The sequence below is a fragment of the Loxodonta africana genome, chromosome 1 (genome assembly GCF_030014295.1).
Source record: "Loxodonta africana isolate mLoxAfr1 chromosome 1, mLoxAfr1.hap2, whole genome shotgun sequence".
Lineage (NCBI taxonomy): Eukaryota > Metazoa > Chordata > Mammalia > Proboscidea > Elephantidae > Loxodonta > Loxodonta africana.
Window position 1 is genome coordinate 82,170,661 of NC_087342.1, and position 23,113 is coordinate 82,193,773.

A 23,113-nucleotide genomic window follows, 5' to 3' on the forward strand; every position below is an offset into this window, starting at 1 on the left:
TATTTCTATGATATCTTCGCAGATCTGATAGTTGGCCAGGGAGAAACTCCACTGTTTCAAATCCACTGTACCTCCCAAGGTGGTTCCATCAGAACAAGCAAGACTAGAAGGAAAAAGAGAAAGTGGAAAGATCATGCTCACTTCAGCTCCAGTTTGTAGGATCAATTATATGTATATGTATAGAAGGATTGAAAGGAAAGTAAATACGTCCTTGGACAATCTGTCAATGATCTTTGTTGACAGATCCCTTTGTGTTCTTAGTTGGAACTGTGTCATTTAAAAGACAGAAGGCTGAGCACATACCCACTGATTCTCTCTATCCCTTCCCCCTCTGATTCACTGTCTCCTTCTCTGCTGGCAGTAATATTTAGGATCAATCACCCTACGGCTTGGCAGGTGGTTTCCCAAATTCATTTGAGCAAGGAAATAGGGAATGAGATTTCTCTAGGAAAGCTTTCCAAAGAGAAAGCTGAGGAAATTATTAGCCACAATGAAAGTAAATGTGTGACAGACATAGCTCACTTGGGAGAGTCCTAAGGGTCTAAAAGTCTCAGATCCATTCCCAGGATTATACAGGTCCTCAATTTCTGTCAAAATGATGTAACCCTCATGCGCCAAGTCACCGTGCAGTGAATACCTTCCAGCACTCACTTTCTCTAAGACAAAGAGAATTGGAACTACTTGCTTCTGACCTTCTTTGCCTTCACCGGTATTAAAAACTACAAGACTAAAGAGCTTGACTATTTGTTGAGTGAGCGAAAGAGGAAAGGAGAGATATTTGCAAACGGGCAATAAGTTCTAGAGAAATTGCTGGGCCTATTTCAAAGCCGTTTTTTGCTTATATGTCCTTTACAATCTTGTGGTAAAAAAAAGAATGTACAGTTGATACAGTAGTGCAGAAGAATAAGTCACATGGAACACACAAAATCCTAGAGATACAGGTTTTGGGAAAAAAAAAATTTTATGTTAGGCATGTACCACATGATACTCCAAAGTGAGCAAACATCCTTGGGAAAACAAGAAGGGGCATTCTAGAGGGATTACTGAGGTTGGTTGACAGATGGATGTTTAATGATAAAGAGCCCAGAAATTTTGAAGTATTGTGCAGGCTTCTGGGGAATTGTTTAATTTCAACAGCAGTAAATACTTAAATTCAGTATTGTAAGTCTTTAAATAAAGACCTGCCTGCAATATGCTCCTCAACACAACATGGAGGATTTTGGATCAATAGGCTTTGGACTCACTGTACAGATCATCCGCCATACATGCTAAGCTGAAAGCATCCCAGTGAAAGAAAAGTCCTTGCTTAAGTTCTTCCCTCACCAGTCCAACCCTATCTGCTTAGTATCATTCAGGACCTCCTCGTATTTTCAGGTTCACCAATGGCATATTTTGATGACTTCCAGGGCTCTTTGACTTTTTCCTTTCAAACATCTGTATCTGAAGGAAGCTTTACATTTATGTCACTGGGTTGTCAGAGGGAAAGGAGTTTGACAGGTTTGCTTTGTTGTTGCTATGCAGTTCCTGACTCTGCATTTGACCTGTAGATTCTACCAGTCTAGAAAAAAGTCACTTCATGCAAAGCTGATGGAGTTTTGAAGTTTCCCCACCTTTAAAATCATTTGTGGACGTGATTCTTAAGTGAGGGATAGAGATGGAGTGTGGAAGCAGATCTAAGGACCAGCTCAGAAGGTGTGAAGTGACAGGAGCAATGAGAGTCAGCTGAAAAGGATGGTGGCAGGGCACCGACCCAAGCAGAAGTGAAGTTCAGTTAACCATTTCCACTAACGTCTGCGGCTGCCAGTGATCTAAGGAGCTACCCATTTGGAGTCATTATCAGTGTGATAGATATTAGAGAGATGTGATTTTCTTGGAACTTTCCTGGTGGAGGCAAGTAACTTTCATTTAAAGAGTCTGCTGGCAAGTATGCCTTGGAGAGGACTACTGGAGTGGAAAGATCCTAGGACCAGAAAAGGTTATTCAAACAACAAACCAGTTAACCTTCTCCATCTATCACCACTAGACAGTATCCACACTACTAATTTCAGAAAGTGTGGAATTTAACCCTGTGGTTTTATTTATTTAATTTAGTGGGTTGGTCTTATTCTAGGCAAAGTTTTGTTTTGTTTTGGGTGGATGCGAAGAAGGAACCACACAGAAAAATATCACTATGCTATTACGAAAGAAAAGTCATCATCAAGCTAGTCAGTCTTCAGGGGGTGTAGCTCAGTGGTAGAGCATGTGCTTTGCATGTGCAAGGTCCCTGGTTCAATTCCTGGCACCTCCACTTCACCATTTAGCAACCTCAACCTCTAATTTCCTTTATCATGTTTGTTCTGCTCACAGGAAAAGAAAGCCAATGGTCCAAACAGTTGCTTTTAGTGTTCTTCCATTTATACTTGTTGGGGCTTAACATCTCCCTGGGCAGGATGTCAGCAGAAGGGAGACAAGAAGGAAGAGACAGAGAAGGAACCAGCCCTTGCCCCAAAGCAAGAAGACTTTCACCAGAACATGTAATCAATTAATATTCAGTTTTAGTTAGCATATCATGGATAATCAAGGTAGAAGAACAAGGGCAGAGAGAAAGGAGAAAAGGAAATGGCCCTCCGAAAACCCCTTAATGCTTTTAATCATTGAAAGTCAGACTAGAGGAAAGTTTCCAGCTGATTTTCTGGCCCTTAGTGGCACAGTGGTTAAGAGTTCGTCTGCTAACCAAAAGGTGGACAGTTCCGGTCCTTCAGCCTCTCCTTGGAAACCCTATGGGGCAGTTCTCTCTGCCCAATATGGACTTTAGGAGTCAGAATTGACTCAGTCTCAATGGGTTGAAATGGCCCTCTATTGCAATCTTTAACAGAGCGGTCAATGGGGGATGAGTGATTAGAGGACATTGGACAACCCAAAGAACAGCGCTCAAGACACACAGAGATATTCAACATGAACATTGCAACTATAATCCAAATTTTAGCGACCGACGGTATCACTGGCCACAATAGTTCAATTTGGGAGTAGATTAACTTTAATGTCTTAAAAGTTTCTTGTGCCACTCCTGGTTTTAGCAGAGCAGTTATTCTCGTTCATCATAAAATGACTTTCATTGGAGGATTTCAAACACCATGTTGTAGAAAATATCCTACACTGCATACACACCTAGCTGAATTAAAATGACATATGAGCATTGGCCAGTACCCTATTAAAATTCCTTCCCTTCTACATTTCTTATATTTGGCTACAGAATCCCACTTTCTTGTCTTTAGAACTTTAAATAAAGTCACATAACATATTCATTTCACACCACACCAAAGATTTTGAGGGAGATGCATCCAAAGGACTATGTAGAAGGGTGAGGAGAAAGAGAGCAGAGAAGGGTAAAAATAGATAGAGGCATCTCTGTTGCTTGTGTTTCCTATAACAAACACTCTCAATTGGAAGCCATTTCAAGAAGCTTCTACTTCTTGCCAAACCAGAAGTAAGGCACTAAGAAGGGGTTCCAACCCTCAATATCTGACCTGGAATCAGAGGCCTTATCCTTTGGGCCACAGGACTGATACACTAAAAAAGTAGGCCAAATCTGAAAGGAAAGTGTTGCTGGGGAGCATGTGGTTTCTGTTTTCAAATGCTTAACTTTGAAATTGAAAGAAAACTTAACGACATTCAAAAAGGAATCAAGTAGCAGCTGAAACCACTGAAAACAATTACATAGCATTAATAAACTTTGCAATGATCAGGAGTGATGGATTTCTTCCAGGGTGTTCTTCTCTAAGTCACTGATAATAATGATACTTTGTGTGGAGAAATACAAGCCAAGAAGTAAACTCTTCGATAAAGGGGTGCAGATGACAGCATGAGGAGAAGGAGCTCCAAAGGTTAGTATGTTCAGGCCTCTCCTGCCTCAAAGATAAGATGGCAATGCCCCAAGGAGAATGGTCTGGAAGCTCAAACAAGAGCTTCCCCTCTCAGAAATGCCTATTTTAAAGCCAGGAAAAAAATGTATTTTAATCCATTTGTAACATGGATTTTAACAACTTAATCCTCTATCAACAAGTAGAAGAATCACCTGACACGGAGGTAGAACTAAATATTGGGTCCCTTACCTCACTTGGTGAGAGGTTTAGAGGTCTGATGTGCAATTGGGTGACTTCCAAGCTACTTCAAGTGGGAGAAGAGAGCCAAAATAGCTGGGAGGGGTCCTTCTCTCATTGAAATGCTAACCTCTGAGGTACTTTGCTTAAAAGTCATCCCTGAATTGTCTTGGTATTGATCTACAAAGGAATCCAAGGCACTTATGTGTGACCCACCCCCAACTATGCCTTATAAGGCCATAGACTAGGAGAAAAGAGAAATCCACAAATAACTAAAGTACAGCAATTACAAATTCTCTCAGTTTTCAAATAGCCTTGGTTTCTTGGAAGTACTGAGATTTTTTTTTAGAAGTAAACAATACTCTTTTCCCAGAGGAAATGCTCTGTCTTTCCTCGCCAGAGAGGTTAGTCACTCCTTCACAACAAAACTTCCCCATTTGTTCCCAGATTCCCTGTACATTATTTTCCCCAGGTTTAGGTCAAGACTAATGAACTCTCTTGGGTCATACTCTGGAAGATATGTAATAATGTACATTAATTCCTCAAGATAATTACCCTTTTTTCTTTGAATGTGGCAGGAAACAGTGCATAAAGACATGACGAAGGAAGAGGAAGGAGAGAAAGAAACTGAGAAGGAGTGGCTCACGTTGGTAGGCAAGGTGCATCATCAAGAAAGGCAAGTACAGAAATGTAGAATATTAAATCCAGGCTTCTTTGCATCTGCATCGTTATTGTACATTTGCGTAGGTCCTCGAAATCTCTCCACCGCTTTTCTCGTGTTTCCCAAAGCTGCCAGAAAGAGGTACAAGACAATGCAGAGGGATAAGAAGAAGAGTAGCATTCATGTTGCTTTCAGAAAAATAGGTGCAGGTGGGGAACTAAGAACAAAGGGATAAAATCACAACATTTGGCAAGTAATGAAGTCCTCCTTGTCTAGCCGTATGATCATGAACTGGCAGTGATTTGTTTAGGGGTCACCACTCTGGTTATTAAAATCTAAAGAGATACAAGGCAAAGACAGAAGGAAGAGCAATGATCCGATGAATGACAGCACCTCTTTCAAACAAAATATTCTTCCCAACAAAGAGAATTCAAAGAAAACTATCTGAACCCTTGAAATAAGAAACCAATTGGCCACATATAACCAAAAAAACTAACCTGCTACCATCGAGTCAATTCTGACTCATAGAGAACGTGTAGCACAGAGAAGGCCACCACAGGATTACGAAAGAGCAGCTAGTGCATTGCAACTGCCATGTAAAAGTCTAAAGGAGGTAGTCAGAAATACCATATACATAGGCCTGGGTAGCTCAGTTGGTAGAGTAGGAGACTTTTAATCTGAGGGTTCAGGGTTCAAGTCCCTGTTCTCGCAATCTTTATTCTACTCTCAATTATTTCTCTTACATAAAAGCCCTTCATTTTACCCTAGTGACCTATTCTGGAAGCTTTTCTTCTTCACTCCTTTCTTCCTGCTCTTAGCTCTGAAGAAAACCAGAACAGAAAAAGAAATGGTAGCCATTCCTAACTCTGTGTTTAAGTCTTTAATTCAAATCTGTAGATAAACATCAGCTTGAGAACAGAAGACCTAGATGTTGCCCAGCTACAACCAATAACTTCCCTAACAGGGAACACGACAGAGAATCCATGAAGAAGTAGGAGAGAAGTGGGATGCAGACCTCAAATTCTCCTAAAAAGACCAGACTTAATGGTCTGGCTGAGACTAGAAGGACCCCACAGATCATGGTCCGCAGACCTGTTAGCCCAACACAGGAACCATTCCCAAAGCCAACTCTTCAGACAGGGATTGGACTGGAGTATAAGATAGAAAATGGTACTGGTGAGGAATGAGCTTCTTGGATCAAGTAGACACATGAGACTATATGGGCAGCTCCTGTCTGAAGGGGAGATAAGAAGGCAGAGGCGAACAGAAGCTGACAGAATGGGCATGGAAATACAGGGGAGAAAGAAGGAGTGTGCTGTCTCATTAAGGGGAAGAAAAACTAGGAGTATATAAAAAAAAAACCTGGTGCCGAGTTGATTCCAACTCATAGCAACCCTACAGGACAGAGTAGAACTGCCCCATAGAGTTTCCAAAGAGCACCTGGCGGGTTTGAACTGCTCACCCTTTGGTGTAGCAGCTGTAGCATTTACCACTATGCCACCAGGGTTTCCAGAGTATATAGCATGGTGTATATAAATTTTTATGAGAGACTGACTTGATTTTTAAACCTTCACTTACACCACAATAAAAATGTTTTAAAAAATTTGTAGGTAAGTCAAAAGAAGTGCCTATGGTTCTTATTTAGGCTTCTTTTAGTGCAATAAAAGGCTAGAAGCCTTTTCAATGATTTAAAAGCTGTACAGGCAGCATGTAAATGTGATTGTGGTGAAAAATTTGGTGGAGTAGGATTGACTCAGTCATTTCAAAGTGAGAGCAAATTTACCCAACACAAAAGGGCAAAAGGAGTTCTCCTGAAGTCAGAGGTGTATAACCTGGGGACTGCCTGTATAAGTTGTCTACAAGGAACTCATTTCATATATGTAACTATATTCCAAAACCAAACCCGCTGCCATCAAGTCGATTCTGACTGATAGCGAACCTATAGGACAGAGTAGAACTCCCCCATAGAGTTTCCAAGGAGTGCCTGGCAGATTTGAACTGCTGACCTCTTGGTTAGCAGCCGAAGCACTTAGCCACTACACAACCAGGGTTTCCCCATGTAACTATATAGTTAGGTAGAAATTAAAGAGAATTTTTAAAAAGATATACCATACAAACAATCAAGAGAAAACACAAGTGGCTATATTTATATTAAATAATGAAAACTTCAGAACAAAAAAGTAACAGGGACAGAGATAGCTTAATGATAAAAGGATCAATCCACAAAAGGAATAGGAAGTCATTATTTTTTACTGCTGTCATATTCCACTGAATTAGTACTGCCGTTGATGTTGTCAGTTGCCTATGTAAAGAATAGCTGCTTCCTCTGTTCCTTCACAGTCAATCTGATCACTTGGTAAACAGTGCTGAAAAGAACATGGGTGTGCATATGTCTGTTCGTGTACACGCTCTTATTTCTCTAGGGTATATTCCAAGGAGTGTGACTGTTGGATCATATGGTAGTTCTATTTCTAGCTTTTTGAGGAAGCACCAAATTTATTTCCAAAGTGGTTGTACCATTTTAGGTTCCCATCAGCAGTGTATAAGTGTTCCAGCCTCTTCACAATCTCTCCAACATTTATGATTTTGTGTTTTCTGGATTAATGCCAGCCTTGTTGGAGTGAGATGGAAGGTCATTGTGGTTTTGATTTGCATTTCTCTAATCGCTAATGATCTTGAGCATTTCCCCATGTATCTCTTAGCTCCCTGAATGTCTTCTTTAGTGAAGTGCCTGTTCATACCCTTTGCACATTTTTTGATTGGGTTACTTGTCTTTTTGTTGTTGACTTTTTGCAGTATCATGTAGATTTTAGAGATCAGGCGCTGATCAGAAATGTCATAGCTAAGAACTTTTTCCCAGTCTGTAGGTAATCTTTTTACTCTTTTGGTGAAGTCTTGGGTTGAGCATAGGTGTTTGATTTTCGGGAACTCCCAGTTATCTAGTTTCTCTTCTGCTGTTTTTGCATTGTTAGTAATGATTTGTATACTGCTTATGCCATGTATTAGGGCTCCTAGCATTGTCCCTATTTTTTCTTCCAAGATCTTTATCATTTCAGATTTTATATTTAAGTCTGTGATCCATTTTGAGTTCATTTTTGTGGATGGTGTGCGGTATGCATCTTCTTTCATTTTTTTGCAGATGGATATTTTTTTTTTTATCCAGTTATGCCAGCACCATTTGTTAAGGAAACTGTCTTTTCCCCATTTAACTGACTTTGGGCCTTTGTCAAATGTCAGCTGCTCTTATGTGGATGGATTTATGTCTGGGTTCTCAATTCCGTTCCATCGGTCTATGTATCTGTTGTTGTAGCATTACCAGGCTGTTTTGACTACTGTGGTGGTGTAATAGGTTCTAAAATCAGGTAGTTCGAGGCCTCCCACTTCGTTCTTCTTTTTCAGTAACACGTTACTTATCTGGAGACTCTTTCCCTTCCATATGAAGTTGGTGATTTGTTTCTCCATCCCATTAAAAAATGCTGTTGGAATTGGGATCAGAATTGCATCGCATTTATACATCACTTTTGTCAGTATAGACATTTTTACAATGTTCAGTCTTCCTATCCATGAACAGCATATGTTTTTCCACTTATGTAGGTCTCTTTTGATTTCTTGCAGTAGTGTCTTCTAGTTTTCTTTCTACAGGTCTTTTACATTTCTGGTTAGATTTATTCTTAAGTATTTTATCTTCTTGGGTGCTACTGTAAATGGTACCCATTTGGTGATTTCCTCTTCAATGTTCTTTTTGTTGGTGCAGAGAAATCCAACTGATTTTTGTATGTTTATCTTGTATCCTAATACTCTGCTGAACTCTTCTATTAGTCTCAGTAGTTTTCTTGAGGATTCTTTAGAGTTTTCTGTGCATAAGACCATGTCATCTGCAAATAGAGATACTTTCACTACTTGCTTACCTATCTGGATTCCCTTTATTTCGTTATCTAGCCTAATTGCTCTGGCTGGGACCTCCAGCACAATGTTGAATAAGAGTGTTGATAAAGGGCATCATTGTCTGTTTCCTGATCCAAAGGGGAATGCTTTCAGACTCTCTCCATTTAGGATGATGTTGGCTGTTGGCTTTGTAGAAATAAATGCACTTTATAATGTTCAGGAATTTTCCCTCTATTCCTCTTTTGCTGAGAGTTTTTATCATGAACGCATATTGGACTTTGTCAAATGCCTTTTCCACATCAATTGATAAGTTCATGTGGTTTTTGTCTTTTGTTTTATTTATATGATGGATCCCATTAATTGTTTTTCTAATGTTGAACCATCGCTGCATACCTGGTATGAATCCACGTGGTCATGGTGAATTATTTTTTTGATATGTTGTTGAATCTATTGCATAGAATTTTGTTGAAGATTTTTGCACCTAAATTCATGAGGGATATAGGTCTCTAATTTGTGTGTGCGTGTGTGTGTGGTGTTTTTACCTGGTTTTGGTATCAGGGATATATGCTGGCTTCCTAGAATGAGGGTGGCAGTGTTCCGTCCTTTTGTATGCTCTGAAATACCTTCAGTAGAGGTAGTGTTAACTCTTCTCTGAAAGTTTGGTAGAAACCTGCAGTGACGCCATCAGGGCCAGGGTTTTTTTTTTTCCCCTGAGTGTTTCTTATTTACCTTTTCAATCTGTTCTTTCGTTATGGGTTTGTTTAGTTGTTCTACCTCTGTTTGTGTTAGTTTAGGTAGATAGTGTGTTTCTAGAAATTCATCCATTTTTTCTAGGTTTTCAAATTTGTTGAAGCACAATTTTTCACAGTAATCTCATATGATTCTTTTACTTTCAGTTGAGTTCTGCTGTGATATTGCCATCTCTTTTCTTATTCAGTTTATGTGCTTCCTCTCCTGTTTTCCTTTTCTCAGTTTGGCCAATGGCTTATAAGTTTTGTTAATTTTTTTAAAGAACCAGTTTTGGTCTTGTTAACTCTTTCAATTGTTTTTCTGTTTTCTATTTCATTGAATTCTGCTTTAATTTTTATTGCTTGCTTTCTTCTGGTGCCTGAGGGTTTCTTTTTTTTTGCTCTCTTTCTATTTGTTCAGGTTGTAGGGACAATTCTTTGATTCTGACCCTTTCTTCTTCTTGCATGTGTGCATTTATTGATGTAAATTTACCTCTGAACTCTGCTTTTGCTGTGTCCCTAAGGTTCTGATAGGAAGTGTTTTCATCCTCATTGGACTCCATGAATTTCTTTATTTCATCCTTAATGTCTTCTACAACTCAGTGGTTTTTGAGCAGGGTATCGTTCAGTTTCCAAGTGTTTGATTTCTTTTCCCTGCTTTTTCTTTTATTGATTTCTACTTTTATGGCCTTATTGTCAGAGAAAATGCTTTGTAATATTTCGATGTTTTGGATTCTGCCAAGGCTTGCTTTATGACCTAATATGTAGTCTATTCTAAGGAATGTTGCATGTGCCCTGGAAAAGAAAGTATACTTGACTGCTGTTGGGTGGCAAACCTAGTACCATTGAGCCAATTCCAACTCATAGCAACCCTATAGGACAGAGTAGAACTGCTCCATAGAGTTTCCAAGGAGCTTCTGGCAGATTTGAACTGCCATATCTTTGGTTAGTAGCTGTAGCACTTAACCACTATGCCACCAGGGTTTCTGCTGTTGGGCGGAGTGTTCAGTATATGTCTATGAGGTCAAGTTGGTTGATTGTGGGGTTTAGCTCTCCCATGTCTTTATTGAGCTACTTTCTGGATATTCTGTCCTTCACTGAAAGTGGTGTATTGAAGTCTGCTACTATTATTGTACTATTATTACTATTGTGGAGCTGTCTATCTCAATTTTCAATGCTGTTAGAGTTTGTTTTACATGTCTTGAAGCTCTGTCATTGGGTGCATAAATACGAAATAGGGTTTTATCCTCCTGGTATATTGTCCATTTAATCATTATATAGTGTCCTTCCTTATCCTGGGAAACCTTGGTGGTGTAGTGGTTAAGAGCTATGGCTGCTAACCAAAGGTCAGCAGTTCGAATCCACCAGGAGCCCCTCGGAAACTCTGTGGGGCAGTTCTTCTCTGTTCTATAGGGCCGCTATGGGCTGGAATCAACTCAGCGGTGGTGGGTTTGGTTTGGTTTTCGTTTTCCTTTACCTTTTTGGGGGATTTAATTTTGAAGTCTATTTTGTCAGAAGTTAATATTGGCACTCCTGCTCTTTTTTGACTGTTGTTTGCTTGATATATTTTTTCCATCCTTTGAGTTTTTGTTTGTGTCTCTAAGTTTAAGGTGTGTCTCTTGTAGGCAATATATAGACAAATCATGTTTTTTCATCCATTCTGTCACTTTTTTGTCTCTTTGTTGGTGCATTTACTCCATTTACATTCAGCATAATTATGGATAGGTACGTGTTTAGTGCTGTCATTTTGATGTCTTTTTTTGTGTGTGTTGTTGACATTTTCTTTTTCCCATTTAATTTTTTTGTGCCGAGTAGTTTATCTTTATATATTGTCTTTTCCTCTTATTTGTTGTTGTTGATTTTGATTTGGCTAAGACTTAATTTTTTTCTATGTGTTTTATTTTTATGAGTAGGATTGTTAGTCTCCTTTGGGGTTACCTTAATATTTACCCCTATTTTTCTTAGTTTAACCCTAATTTTTATTGCTTTATGTCATCTTGACTTCCTCTCTGTATGAAAGATCTATGACTGCATTTCTTAATCCCTGTATTGATTTAATGTTGTCTTCTTCAACATAAATGACATAATTTTTTCCCTGTTTTGTGTATTTTTTTTTATCTTCATTTATTTTTCTCATTTTCCTATCTGGGTTGACCACTGGATACTCTGTCCTGAGTTCTAGTCTTGGGTCGTTATCTGATATTATTGATTTTCTAACCGGAGATCTCCTTTTGTAGTTCTTGTAGTTTTGGTTTGGATTTTATAAATTCCCTAAACTTCTGTTTATCTAAAAATGTCCTAATTTCTCCTTCATATTTGAGAGACAGTTTTGCTGTCCCTCAAATTTTGATTCTTGGCTGACAATTTTTTTCCTTCAACACTTCACATAAGTTATCCCTTTGACTTTGTGCCTGCGTGGTTTCTGCAGAGCAGTCTGAGCTTATTCTTATTGACTCTCCATTTTTAGGTGAGTTTTCATTTATCCCTAGCCACTCTTCAAATTCTCTCTTTATCTCTGGTTTTGGCAAGTTTGATTATAATATGTCTTTGCAACTTTCTTTTGAGATCTACCTTACATGGAGTTTGATGAGCGTCTTGAATAGATATCTTCTCCTCTTTCATGATATCGGGGCAGTTTTATGCCAACAAAATCAGCTAAACAGGGAAGTAAAATAAATATTTATAAGTAATTTGAATTTCCATGGGGGAAACAAGGTTAGGAAGGCTAGAGAAGCCAGAAGACACCTAGTGTATGTGCTAGAGTGTTGTAGTCTGAAAACAGGCCTTGGTGTGACTGAAAATAAAGACAATAGAGAACTAATAAAAATGTTCATCTGGGTGACAGCTCATCTTTCAGAATTGGCCTCTCTGGAATGAATGAGGAAATTGCACCAACAGAGATCTCCCAATTTCTGTGTACGGATGTGGTAGGAGCAGAGTTGAGAGTAATATCAGATGACCCAGCTGCTTTAAGATTAATCACCACTGCAACTGATGAAATTTGTTAGATTTTGCTTGAAATGCAAAGAGCAAAACAAAACAAATTCTTGTCTGTTTGTTCCACGTATTTCTACACTTAGATGAAATCTACTAAAAATGAACTTTTTCCTAAAGAATTCTATCTGGCTCCTCTACACTTCACATACTGCTCTTAGCTCAAAAGGAGTCTAAAGAGGGGGACTGTAGCCACAGAAAGTCAGAGACTCTTTACAATCAATAATAACTACATACTCAGGCACCTTTTCCTCAGTCCTATCCCTGGTAGAGCAATGGTTAAGCCTTCAGTCTGCTAACCAAAAGGTCAGTAGTTCAAATCAATTACCCAATCCACTGAAACTTTTGGGGATAGTTCTACTCTATCCTGTAGGATCCCTATGAGTTGGAATTGATTCAAAGGCAACTTTTTTTTTTTTTTTTTTAAATATAGCTGTGGACCCGGTGTTGGTGGTTAATAGTTTGGCTGCTAACTGTAAGGACAGCAGTTTAAATCTATCAGTTTTTGGAAGGCCAATGGATAGGGTCGTTATAACTCGGAATTCACTTGACGGTATCAGGTCGGGTTTTTTTGTTTGTTTGTTTGTTTTTGGTTTTTTTGGTTACTATGGGTGCAGAAGCAAAGTAGGTGAGTCCCTTGCAAGTCAAGTAGGTGACCTCAAAATGGGCTTAGGGGTGGCTTGTGACAGAAGGATAGAAGGTGGATAGTTGCAGCTTTTGGAAAGAAGAGAAAAGGGGGTGATGCATTATGAAAGGTCTCCAGTCTCTTGGATTCTCACCTCCACTATCATAACCGATTCCCGCTTTCCTATGGACAAACTAGCCTTTTTTCACCTTTGAGCCTTCCTCTACAAGGTCTCTCTATAGGATTTTCTCCAGGTTTAGGGAAAAACACAAAGAAGCCTTTTAGTTCATCTTCTGGACTTCAGGATCAAATTAACATTGATTCATCAAGGTTATTTTTATTCTCAGCTCAACAACTGAAAATGTTTATAAGGAAACTAAGATCATTCAACAAGGATGTGGCAACTGTCCTGAAACAATGTAGACCTTATCTGAGGTCTTTGGGTTAATGTGACTGTTCTCTCTTCTTTTGACCCTTCAGTGTTTAGGATTTGTACTCCATTTCTGTTTTGTAGCTTCTTCAAAGATGGGACTCTGCCAGCCACACCCAGACACTGAGTTCACTCAGGTCAGGTAGAGAAAGAAGTTGCTATGCACTTCGATGGCTTATTTCTGCTCCATATCCATGACCATGAATGAGAGGTAGGCAAGACAGGGTGTTGAGTCTTTGCATCTCCAGCTCAAATCTGGGTTGAACATCTACTTCTCAACATTTTAGAACATGCCAGAAGACAAAATAGGATGAGACAATGGCTCTCCTCTTTGGCAGGAATGAATTCTTCTTCACCTAACATTATTTCAGAATTTTCTATTGTCCATCCCAAAGAAGGAACCATGGTATTTCCCAAGCGTTGGAACAGGTTTCGCTTCTTTCAAATTCTCTGTCTTCTTGACACTCGATGCTTCCCCAAATCGTCTGAACAGTCTGCTTAGTCTTTGGGATGTGCAGCTGGTGGCCCATGTACCAGTGAGTAATGAGAGTGCTTGGAGAGAATGCATGAATAAGAATGACACCAAAGAACTTTATGAGAGCACCAATGTCCTGACAAGTCAGTAAAGATTGAAACACCAAGGACAAAATGAGTCAGATTAAGAAAGAAGCAACTTTCTGAGACTAAGACGATGAATGACTAGGCTTTGACAGGAAAGAAGGATGGAGGTACTAGGGATCGGACCCAGGACCTCTTGCATGCTAAGCACACACTCTTCCACTGAGGTATACCCCGGGTAAAAACAATATTTCAGAGGAATCAGCATGACTGTTGGCCTAATGTTAGAGGACTGTTGTTAAGATAAAATTACCTCATGGTCAGCTTTCCTGTTTCCAAACTCCCTACACTGCACCCTCTCAGACACCAATACACCAAGAGAAGGATGTCTTAGTGCTAGAAAGAAAGACACTGTTCCTGGTGGGTGGTCTTCCACCAGACTGCCCGGAACCTGCTTCTGTTCTTCCCATCACCTGGCTGAGTCCCGGGATAAAACATTCTTTTGTAACTTGTCTGAATGTAAGTTTCTGTATCCTTTTGAGTCTTGGAAAGATATTAATATTTCACACAGGCAAATAAATAAATAAAACTAAGTCAAGTGTGTGTGAGAATTCTCTAAATATGAATGCAAATGGAACACATCTAAAATATTTCAAAGGAATTACATGTCCATATATGAGAAAAAAGAGAGAACTGATTCAAGAAAATGTTTTACACAATGTTTCATCCTCATTGTAAGAAAAAACAAACTCAAATATTAAACTCTACTTAGCTGAGTTTTGTTTTTGTTTTTAATAGTGATAAAAAAAATTTTTTTTTTTTTTTTATTGGTGTAGCAATTCTGATATTACTTCGTGCAAGTTTTAGGCTTCAGTAAATGAGTACACATATTGAGGTTCTTGTAAACCAGGGCTCTCACTGTGGGAGATAGAAGGAAAACACGAAACTGGAATGGGGGAAGGTAAGAAATTCCGTTGTTGTTCTGGATGGGTGTTCCTGTTCCCATCAAGGTTGATTTTGACTCATGGAGACCCCACGTGTAAACAGAGGAGAACTGCTGCTCAGTAGGGTTTCCTAGGCTTCAGTCTTTATGGGGAAACCTGGTGGTACACTGGTTAAGCGCTCAGCTGACAGCTAAAAAGATCTGCGGCTGGAACCCACCACTGCGCTCTGCGGGTGAAAGACTTGGCAGTCTACTTCTGCAAAGGTTACAGCTCTGAATAGACTCCAAGGTAGTGGGCACGGTTTCTTGGATTTCGCCTTTAATGGAACCAAAGGGGCATAAATGCGCTAGAGTGCTAACCTAGATTGTTCGTTCCAGCGGTAGTAAAGGCCTGGCCTTCTGCGTATGTTAAGATTTCAGCCAACACATGGAGTCACCTTGAGTCGGTAACATCTCCATAAAAAAACCAAAACCAAACCCAGTGCCGTCAAATCGATTCCCACTCATAGCGACATGTGGATACCGAGCAACAATTCATAAGGAAACAGATGCCCAGAATTTTTCTTCCATGGTGCCGCTGAGTGAATTCCAACTGGCCACCTTTCCATTACCAATAGGTACCGAGCCCAAACCTCCCGCGCCACACAGAAACCTTCCTCGTACAGTGTACTGATTCTTTTTCTACAGAACTTTCTCACATTTCTTGTGATTAAAAACATTCCTCATCCCCCCCCCCACACACATAATACGTAATATCAAAGCAGAAATGGATATTAAGTGCGAAAGCATGTAGCATAATGGAATTTATTCCAACAGTTCCTAGGTATTCTCACTGAATTTCAGTTCCTTTTTTTTTTTTTTTTAATTTTAAATAAAATACACAAAACTTCTCTTAGCACTTCGTGTAAGACCTCAAAACCAAACCATACTCCTGGCTGTCGAGTCTGTTCCGACTCATAACGACCCAAGGAACAAGTAAATAAGGGAGGGGATGATAAAAATATGTATGCATACGACTTGATTGCATTTGTCAAAATAAGTAAAAAGTGTCAAAGCCTACCATTTGCTGTCGAGTCCGTTCCGATTCATAAGGATTTGGAAGATTTACTCGGTAGGGTTTCCAGGCCTGGCACAGCGGTTAAATCTATCGACCACTAACTGTAAAGCTCTGCGGCCCGAAACTGACATTGGCTTCCGCAGGAGGAAAATGCGGAACTCTGCTTCTGTAAAGGTTGACAGTCTTGGAAACCCTAAGGGGTACCTATGAGTAGGACTCGACAGCAGTGGGTTTGCTTCTGTTGTTTTTAATTTTTACGGAAGCGGTGCCACCTTAATCACTGAGCAACCAGGACTCCTAAACATAGATACAGACTTAAAACAAACAAAAACCACATAGTTCTGTGTTGTATAGATGTACTACTCAGTTCCATTAGAATCCTACGCCTTGCAATGCACCTGTTTTATAAGAAAGTAATTATGCAAAACTAACTAAAGCCGCTGAAATCCAGGATCTTTAGATCTTCCAGTCCAACGGTCTTTCACTTCAGCACTTTCCTCTACCTGTAAAGGCTATTTCAGTCATTCCTAAAAATATTATCAAGGTTCCTGTGTTTTCAAATACTGTCTTAACTTATTCCATATTATGCACTCAGCCAAAATTATATGGATTCAGTTGCTATCCATGTCTGAAAATGGGATCCAATTTCAAGAGATGGTGAATGATTGGTAGAGTAGGAGAAGTGCAAGACATGGGAGGAATAGGTAAAACAGGAAGAAGCTTTGCTTCTTGGTAAACACAGGTGGTTCCATACTCCAAACACTGCTTATCAACCTAAAGAAATTTCCATTGAAATGATCCAGCCTGTTCTTTCTCCCTTCTTTCAATCTTTCTTTTTCTGTCTTGCTCTTGAATGACACTGGAAAGGGTAACAAGTGATTACTGAGCACACTGAAAACTTGGCATCAAGATTGGAGGAAGACTACTTAACAACCTGCGATATGCAGATGAAACAACCTTGCTAGCTGAAAGCCAAAGGATTTTAAGTACTTACTGATGAAGACCAAAGACTATAGCCTTCAGTATGAATTACCTCTCTATGTAAAGAAAACAAAAAATCCTCAAAATTGAACCAATATACCAAATAATGATAAATGGAAAAACTATTGAAGTTGTCAAGGACTTCATTTTACCTGGACCCACAATCAACACTGATGGAAGCAGCAATCAAGAAATCAAATGATGGATTGCACTGGGCAAAACTGCTACAAAGAAATTCTTTAAAGTGTTACAAAGCAAAAATATCACCTTGAAGACCAAGGTGCACTTGACCCAACCAGAGGTGTTTTCAGTCGCCTCGTATGCATACAAAAGCTGGACAATGAATAAGGAAGATCGAAGAAGAATTGAGGACTTTGATTATGGTGTTGACCAAGAATATTGACTATACCATGAACTGGCAGAAGAAAGAACAAATCTGTCTTGGAAAAACTACAGCCAGAATACTCCTTAGAAGGAAGAATGACTAGATTCGGTCTCACATACTTTAGACGTGTTATCAGGAGGGACCAGTTCCTGGAGAAGGACATCAGTCTTGGTAAAATAGAGGGTCATTAAAAAAGAGGAAGACCCTCAATGGGATGGATTGACACAGTGGCTACAATATCGGGTTCAAGCATAACACTGATTGTGAGAATGGCACAGGACCAGGCAGTGTTTCATTTTGTTTTGTATAGGGTCACTATGAGTCAAAATCAACTTGACAGCACCAAATAACCACAGTACATGATCTTGGTACTTCAAAAAACTATTTTCCCCGTTTTCTTTTTACAACCACTGGACCCAACCACCCCATGGTTTATCTGTATTACCTTCTCCAGTAAATTGCCCTTGGTTTGGAGTCATCTGGTAGATTATGACACCACTCCATTTCCAGCAGCAGCCAATGACTGACTGGAGGGAATAGAAGGTGCAAAATTTCAAACCCCTTGACTCAAGGACAACTGTGCTATGGGATTTACATCCCAGCACCCCTGTCGCATGGGTCATGCTAACTCTAGGCTTCACCCAAGAGCACATTATTGTTTGGCTTCTTTCCTTCTCCCATCCTGAAGAGCACTCCCTTAATAAATCATGTACCCCTGAATTCCTGTAGCAGACTCCTAATATTCTATAGACAGGAAATAGGCCGATAAAACTACTCGGAAGCAAACACATGCTTTGTTGTTATTCTTGTTAGGTGCTGTCCAATCAGTTCCAACTCATAGCAATCCTAGTTATAACAGAAAGAAACACTTCCCAGACTGTTTAAGACCATTGTTGCAGCCACTGTGGCAATCCATGTCATTGAGGGCCTTCTTTTTTTGTCTACCTGCTTTACCAAGCTAGATATCCTGCTCCAGGGATAAGTCCCTCCTGAAAACATGCCCAAAATACGTGAGATGGAGTCTTGCCATCCTTGCTTCTAAGGAACATTCTGCCTGTATTTCTTCCAAGACAGATTTGTTCTTTCTTCTGGCAGTCTATAGTATATTCAAAATTCTTCACCAACATCATACTTCAAATGTATCAGTTCTTCTCTGCCTTCCTTACTCATTGTCCAGCTTTCACATGCTTATGAGGTAATTGAAAATACTATGGCTTGGGTCAGCTGCACCTCAGTCCTCCTCAAAGTGACATCATTGCTTTCTAACACTTTAAAGAGGCCTTTTGCAGCAGATTTGCCCAACACAGTGCATCTTTTGATTTCTTGACTGTTGTTTCCATGGGCGTTGATTGTGGACCCAAGTAAAATGAAATCCTTAACACCTTCATTGTTTTCTCCCTTTTCATGACTTCTCTTATTGGTCCAGCTGTGAGGATTTTTCATTTCCTTTTTTTATATTGAGGTTTAATCCATACTGAAGGCTGTGGACTTTGATTTTCATCAGTAAGTGCTTCAGATCCCCCCTTCCCTTTCAGCAAGCAACGTTGTGTCATCTGCATATGGAAAGTCGTTAATGAGTCTTTCTTCAGTCCTTATGCTCTGTGTTTCTTCAGAGAGTACAGTTTCTGGTATTATTTGCTCAGCATAGAGATTGAATAAGTATGGTGAAAGAATACAACCTTCATACACACTTCTTCTGTTTTTAAAACACGCAGTATCCCCTTCTTCCGTTCAAACAACTGTCTGTTGGTCTACGCACAGGTTCTCCATGAGCACAATTGAATGTTCTGGAATTCCCATTCTTCACAATGCCATCCATAATTTGTTATGATCCACACAGTTATATGTCTTTGCATAGTTAATAAAACACAGGGGAACATCTTTCTGGTATTCTCTGCTTTCAGCCGAGATCCATCTAACATCAGCAATGATGTCCTTCATTCCATGTCCTATTTTGAATCTGGCTTAAATTTCTGGTGGTTCCCTGTCGATGTACTGCTGCCACCATTTTAGAAATACCTTCAGCAAAATTTTACTTTTGAGGGCTATTAATGATATTGCTCAATAATTTCTGCATTCTATTGGATCACCTTTCTTTGAAATGGGAACAAATATGGATCACTTGTAGGAGGTGGACCAGGTAACTGTCTTCCAAATTTTCTGGCAGAGATGAGTGAGTGCTTTCAGGGTTGCATCTGCTTTTCCTTTTTTTGTTTTGAAATATCTCAATTGGTATTCTGTCAGTTCTGGAGACGTGTTTTTTTTCAATACATTCAGAGCAGCTTAAACTTGTTCTTACACTCTCCTTGGCTCTTGATCACATGCTACCTCCTGAAATGGTTGACATTTGTACAATTTTCTTTGCTATACTTACTCTATGTATTCCTTCCATCTTCTTTTGATGCTTCCTGCATCAGTCAATATTTTGCCCATACAACCCTTCAATATTACATCTTGAGACTTGAATTTTTTCCTCAGTTCTTTCAGATTGAGAAAAGCCAAGTGTGTTCTTCCCTTTTGGTTTTCTAACACCAGGACTTTGCACATTTCATCATAATTCTTTGCTGTATCTTCCTGAGCTGCCCCTTGAAAACTTCTGTTTAGATTTCACTTGAGTTCTTTTACTTCATCATTTCCTCCATTCTCTTTAGCTAGTCAACATTCAAGGACAAGTTTCAGAGTCTCTTCTGGCATCCATTTTTGTCTTTCCTATCTTTTTAATGACTTCTTGCTTTCCTCACGTATGATGTCCTTGATGTCATCCCATAACTTTTCTAGTCCTTGGTCATTAGTGTTCAATGTGTCAAATCTATTCTTGAGATGGTTTCAAAATGTGGATAGGATATGCTCAAGGTCACACTTTGTTCTCATGGACTTGTTTTAATTTTCTTCAGCTTCAGCTTGAACTTGCATATAATAAATTCACCGATTATTCCTCCGTCTGCCCTGGCCTTGTTCCGACTGTTGATATTCAGCTTCTCCATCATTTCCTTCCACAGATTTATTCAATTTGATTCCTATGTATTCCACCTGGTTAGTTTCATGTGTATGGTAACCATTTATGTTGGTGAAAAAAAGGTAAGTACAATGAAGAAGTCGTTGGTCTTGCAAAATTCTGTCATGCGATCTTCAGCACTATTTCTATCACCAAGGCCATATTTTACAGCTACTTGTCCTTCTTCTTTGTTTCCAACTGTCACAATTCAATTACCAGTAAAAAATTTTTTTCAAGGTACATTGATTGCATGTTCGATCGATTTCAGAATGCAGAAGTTGGTAAAAACATGTGCTCTTCACTTTTCATGTAAGTGGAAAGATGATTTTGAGAGGATGACTCTGATGGCAGAGCCATTAAACCACAGAGCATTAACTCCAAGCCTTGATAACTAATGTTATTTACCTGGCTGGATTTAGACACTTCTTGGGACCAGTGGCTCCTTTTTGTCTTTCAATTTCTTCCCTTCTTTAATCGAAATGTCTAAAACTCTTACCCTATGCCTGTCTCACACTGCATTTTGGGGAGCAGATAATTTGTTTGTTGAATTTCACAGATTCACCGAAAAACAGTAATTGTATCTCAGGAGGGATTATACCAGAGCCTCACCCATACTTATTTAGAGGATATAGATAATAGAAGATTTAGGACTTTTGGGCTGATGAGATTTAGATGAGAATTTTGGTCTTTGAGTTGATACTGTAATGGGTTGCTATTTGGGGGGATGCTGGGATGAAGTGAATGTTTTTACATGTGGGACAGTTGTGAATCTTCGTAGACCAGAAGGAAGACTATACCATGTGTAGTTATATCCCTATAAACTATCCTCATCCTAATATCCAAAAACTGTGAATCTGTTACCTTCCATGGCAAAAGGTATTTTGCACACTTGATTAAGTGAAGGATGTTTAGATGGAAAAAACTTTCTGCATTTTCTGGGTGGGCCGAATATAGTCACAAGATCCTTATCAGAGGTAGACAGGTGGTTCACCGTTAGAAAAAGCAATGCGACAACAGAACCACAGATCAGCATAACGTAGACTTGAGCAAAAGAGTGTGAGTGGAGTCAGATGCCGGGAACCACAAGGACTGACTTCTCTACCATAGTCTCCAGAGACAATGCAACTCCGCCAACATTTTGAGTTTAGTTCCGTAGGACCCATTTCAGGCTTCTGACCTCCAGAACTGAAAATAATAAATTTGTGTTTTTTGAAGCCATTAAATTTGTGATAATTTCCTAGAGTAGCAATAGGTAACTAATCCAGAGTTTGGTATTAGGTTGTACTGTAGTCAGCGTATTGAAAAGCTGTCTGGCTACAAAAAGAAATTGATAAAGTTTTTTAAGGATTCCTTGGGAGAGTGTTAAAAATTACAGGTCCTGCTCCCTACCTATAATCACATCACTCAGGATTACTCGGAGATACTTCTGGAATCTGCGTTTTGTACTCAAAAACTTGATCAGTGTTATAATTTTTCCTACTACGTTTCTTTTTCAACAGAGTTTAGTAGAAGAGACAAGAAAAACCTTGGTACTCTCTCTAAGGCTTGAAATCAGGATCCTCAGATTATGAGACTGACCGGCTACCTGCTGTGCTAAGAAGGCACCACTTAAATTGCTTTTAGTAAATTTCTCCACACTGGAAACATTTCAAGCATCAGTGAAATTACCGAAATATTAGACTTCCATATACCATGCTCCGACCAGTGGAACCCTGATTGCACAGTGATCGAGAGTTGGGTTAGTAACCAAAAGGCCAAGCAGTTGGAGTCCCATCAGCTCCTCCTTGGGAGCCCTTTGGGTACTCCTGCTCTGTCCTATAAGGTCGACTGGATGACAGTGGCTTTCCTGTTTTTTTTAATACGTCTCCATTCCCCAAAAGCAATCAGTGCTAAGTCATACATAAGTTTGCTGTTGCTCTGTTTGTCACATAGCCTTCATCAAAATCATTTCAGAATTTTACCACCGACTGAATAAATGCACAACACAGTGAAGTTTTCCACTACTGCTTTAAACATCACTTACAGCTGGGTGACATTCAGCAGGTTACTGATTATCTCTGTATCTGGTAATCTCCATCAGGAAAATGCAGATCATAGTAACAGTACCTACCACTGAGGCAGTTTATAGGACTGAATGACAGTAAATGTAAGGTAAGTGCATGGCATGTAATAAATTTCCAATAAATTTTAGTTTTGGACCAGTACCGTGTAGAAATGTTCTAGGAAAAGTATAACGTCATGGAAAACACTCTTGTATCTTCCTAAATATAATGATTTAAGAGTTTCTCGGGAGCACGGTAGCGTGGCCGAGCGGTCCAAGGCGCTGGATTAAGGTTCCAGTCCCTGCGGGGGCGTGGGTTCGAATCCCACCGCTGCCAACTCTATTGGAAATGGAATCCATCAGAGAACGAAATTACCAAAAACTTTACCCGCTTTGATTCAGTCACTTCCGACTCGTAGCGAGCCTATACAGCACAGCGCGAAACTGCCCCATAAAGTTTCCAAGGAGCGGCTGCTGAATTTAGGCTTCTGTTTGGCAGCCGAGCCCTCAACTAGGGAGCCCTTGAAGAACATAAGCAAGACATTTATCCCCCTAATAATAGGTTAAGATCAATCTAAAAACAGTAGTTCGTGTCCAAGGATTCAATCTTTATGGTTTTTAAAATGTTTATATATTTAAACAAATATAACTCATATATTTCCAAATTACAAAAACGTAAGACTTTATACACGGTGAAACTCTTCCACCACCTCCCCTCCCCATTCCACCTGCATCGGATTCTGCCTACGCA

General features: G+C 39.5%; 2 non-coding genes across 2 annotated transcripts; both read left to right on the forward strand.

The window, feature by feature from the left end:
* The first annotated feature begins 2,215 nt into the window (after positions 1-2,215).
* TRNAA-UGC (transfer RNA alanine (anticodon UGC)) lies at positions 2,216-2,287 on the forward strand. The gene has a single exon. It is a non-coding gene; the product is annotated as a tRNA-Ala (tRNA).
* Positions 2,288-22,617: 20,330 nt separating this feature from the next.
* TRNAL-AAG (transfer RNA leucine (anticodon AAG)) lies at positions 22,618-22,699 on the forward strand. Its single transcript has one exon. It is a non-coding gene; the product is annotated as a tRNA-Leu (tRNA).
* The last annotated feature ends 414 nt before the right edge of the window (positions 22,700-23,113 follow it).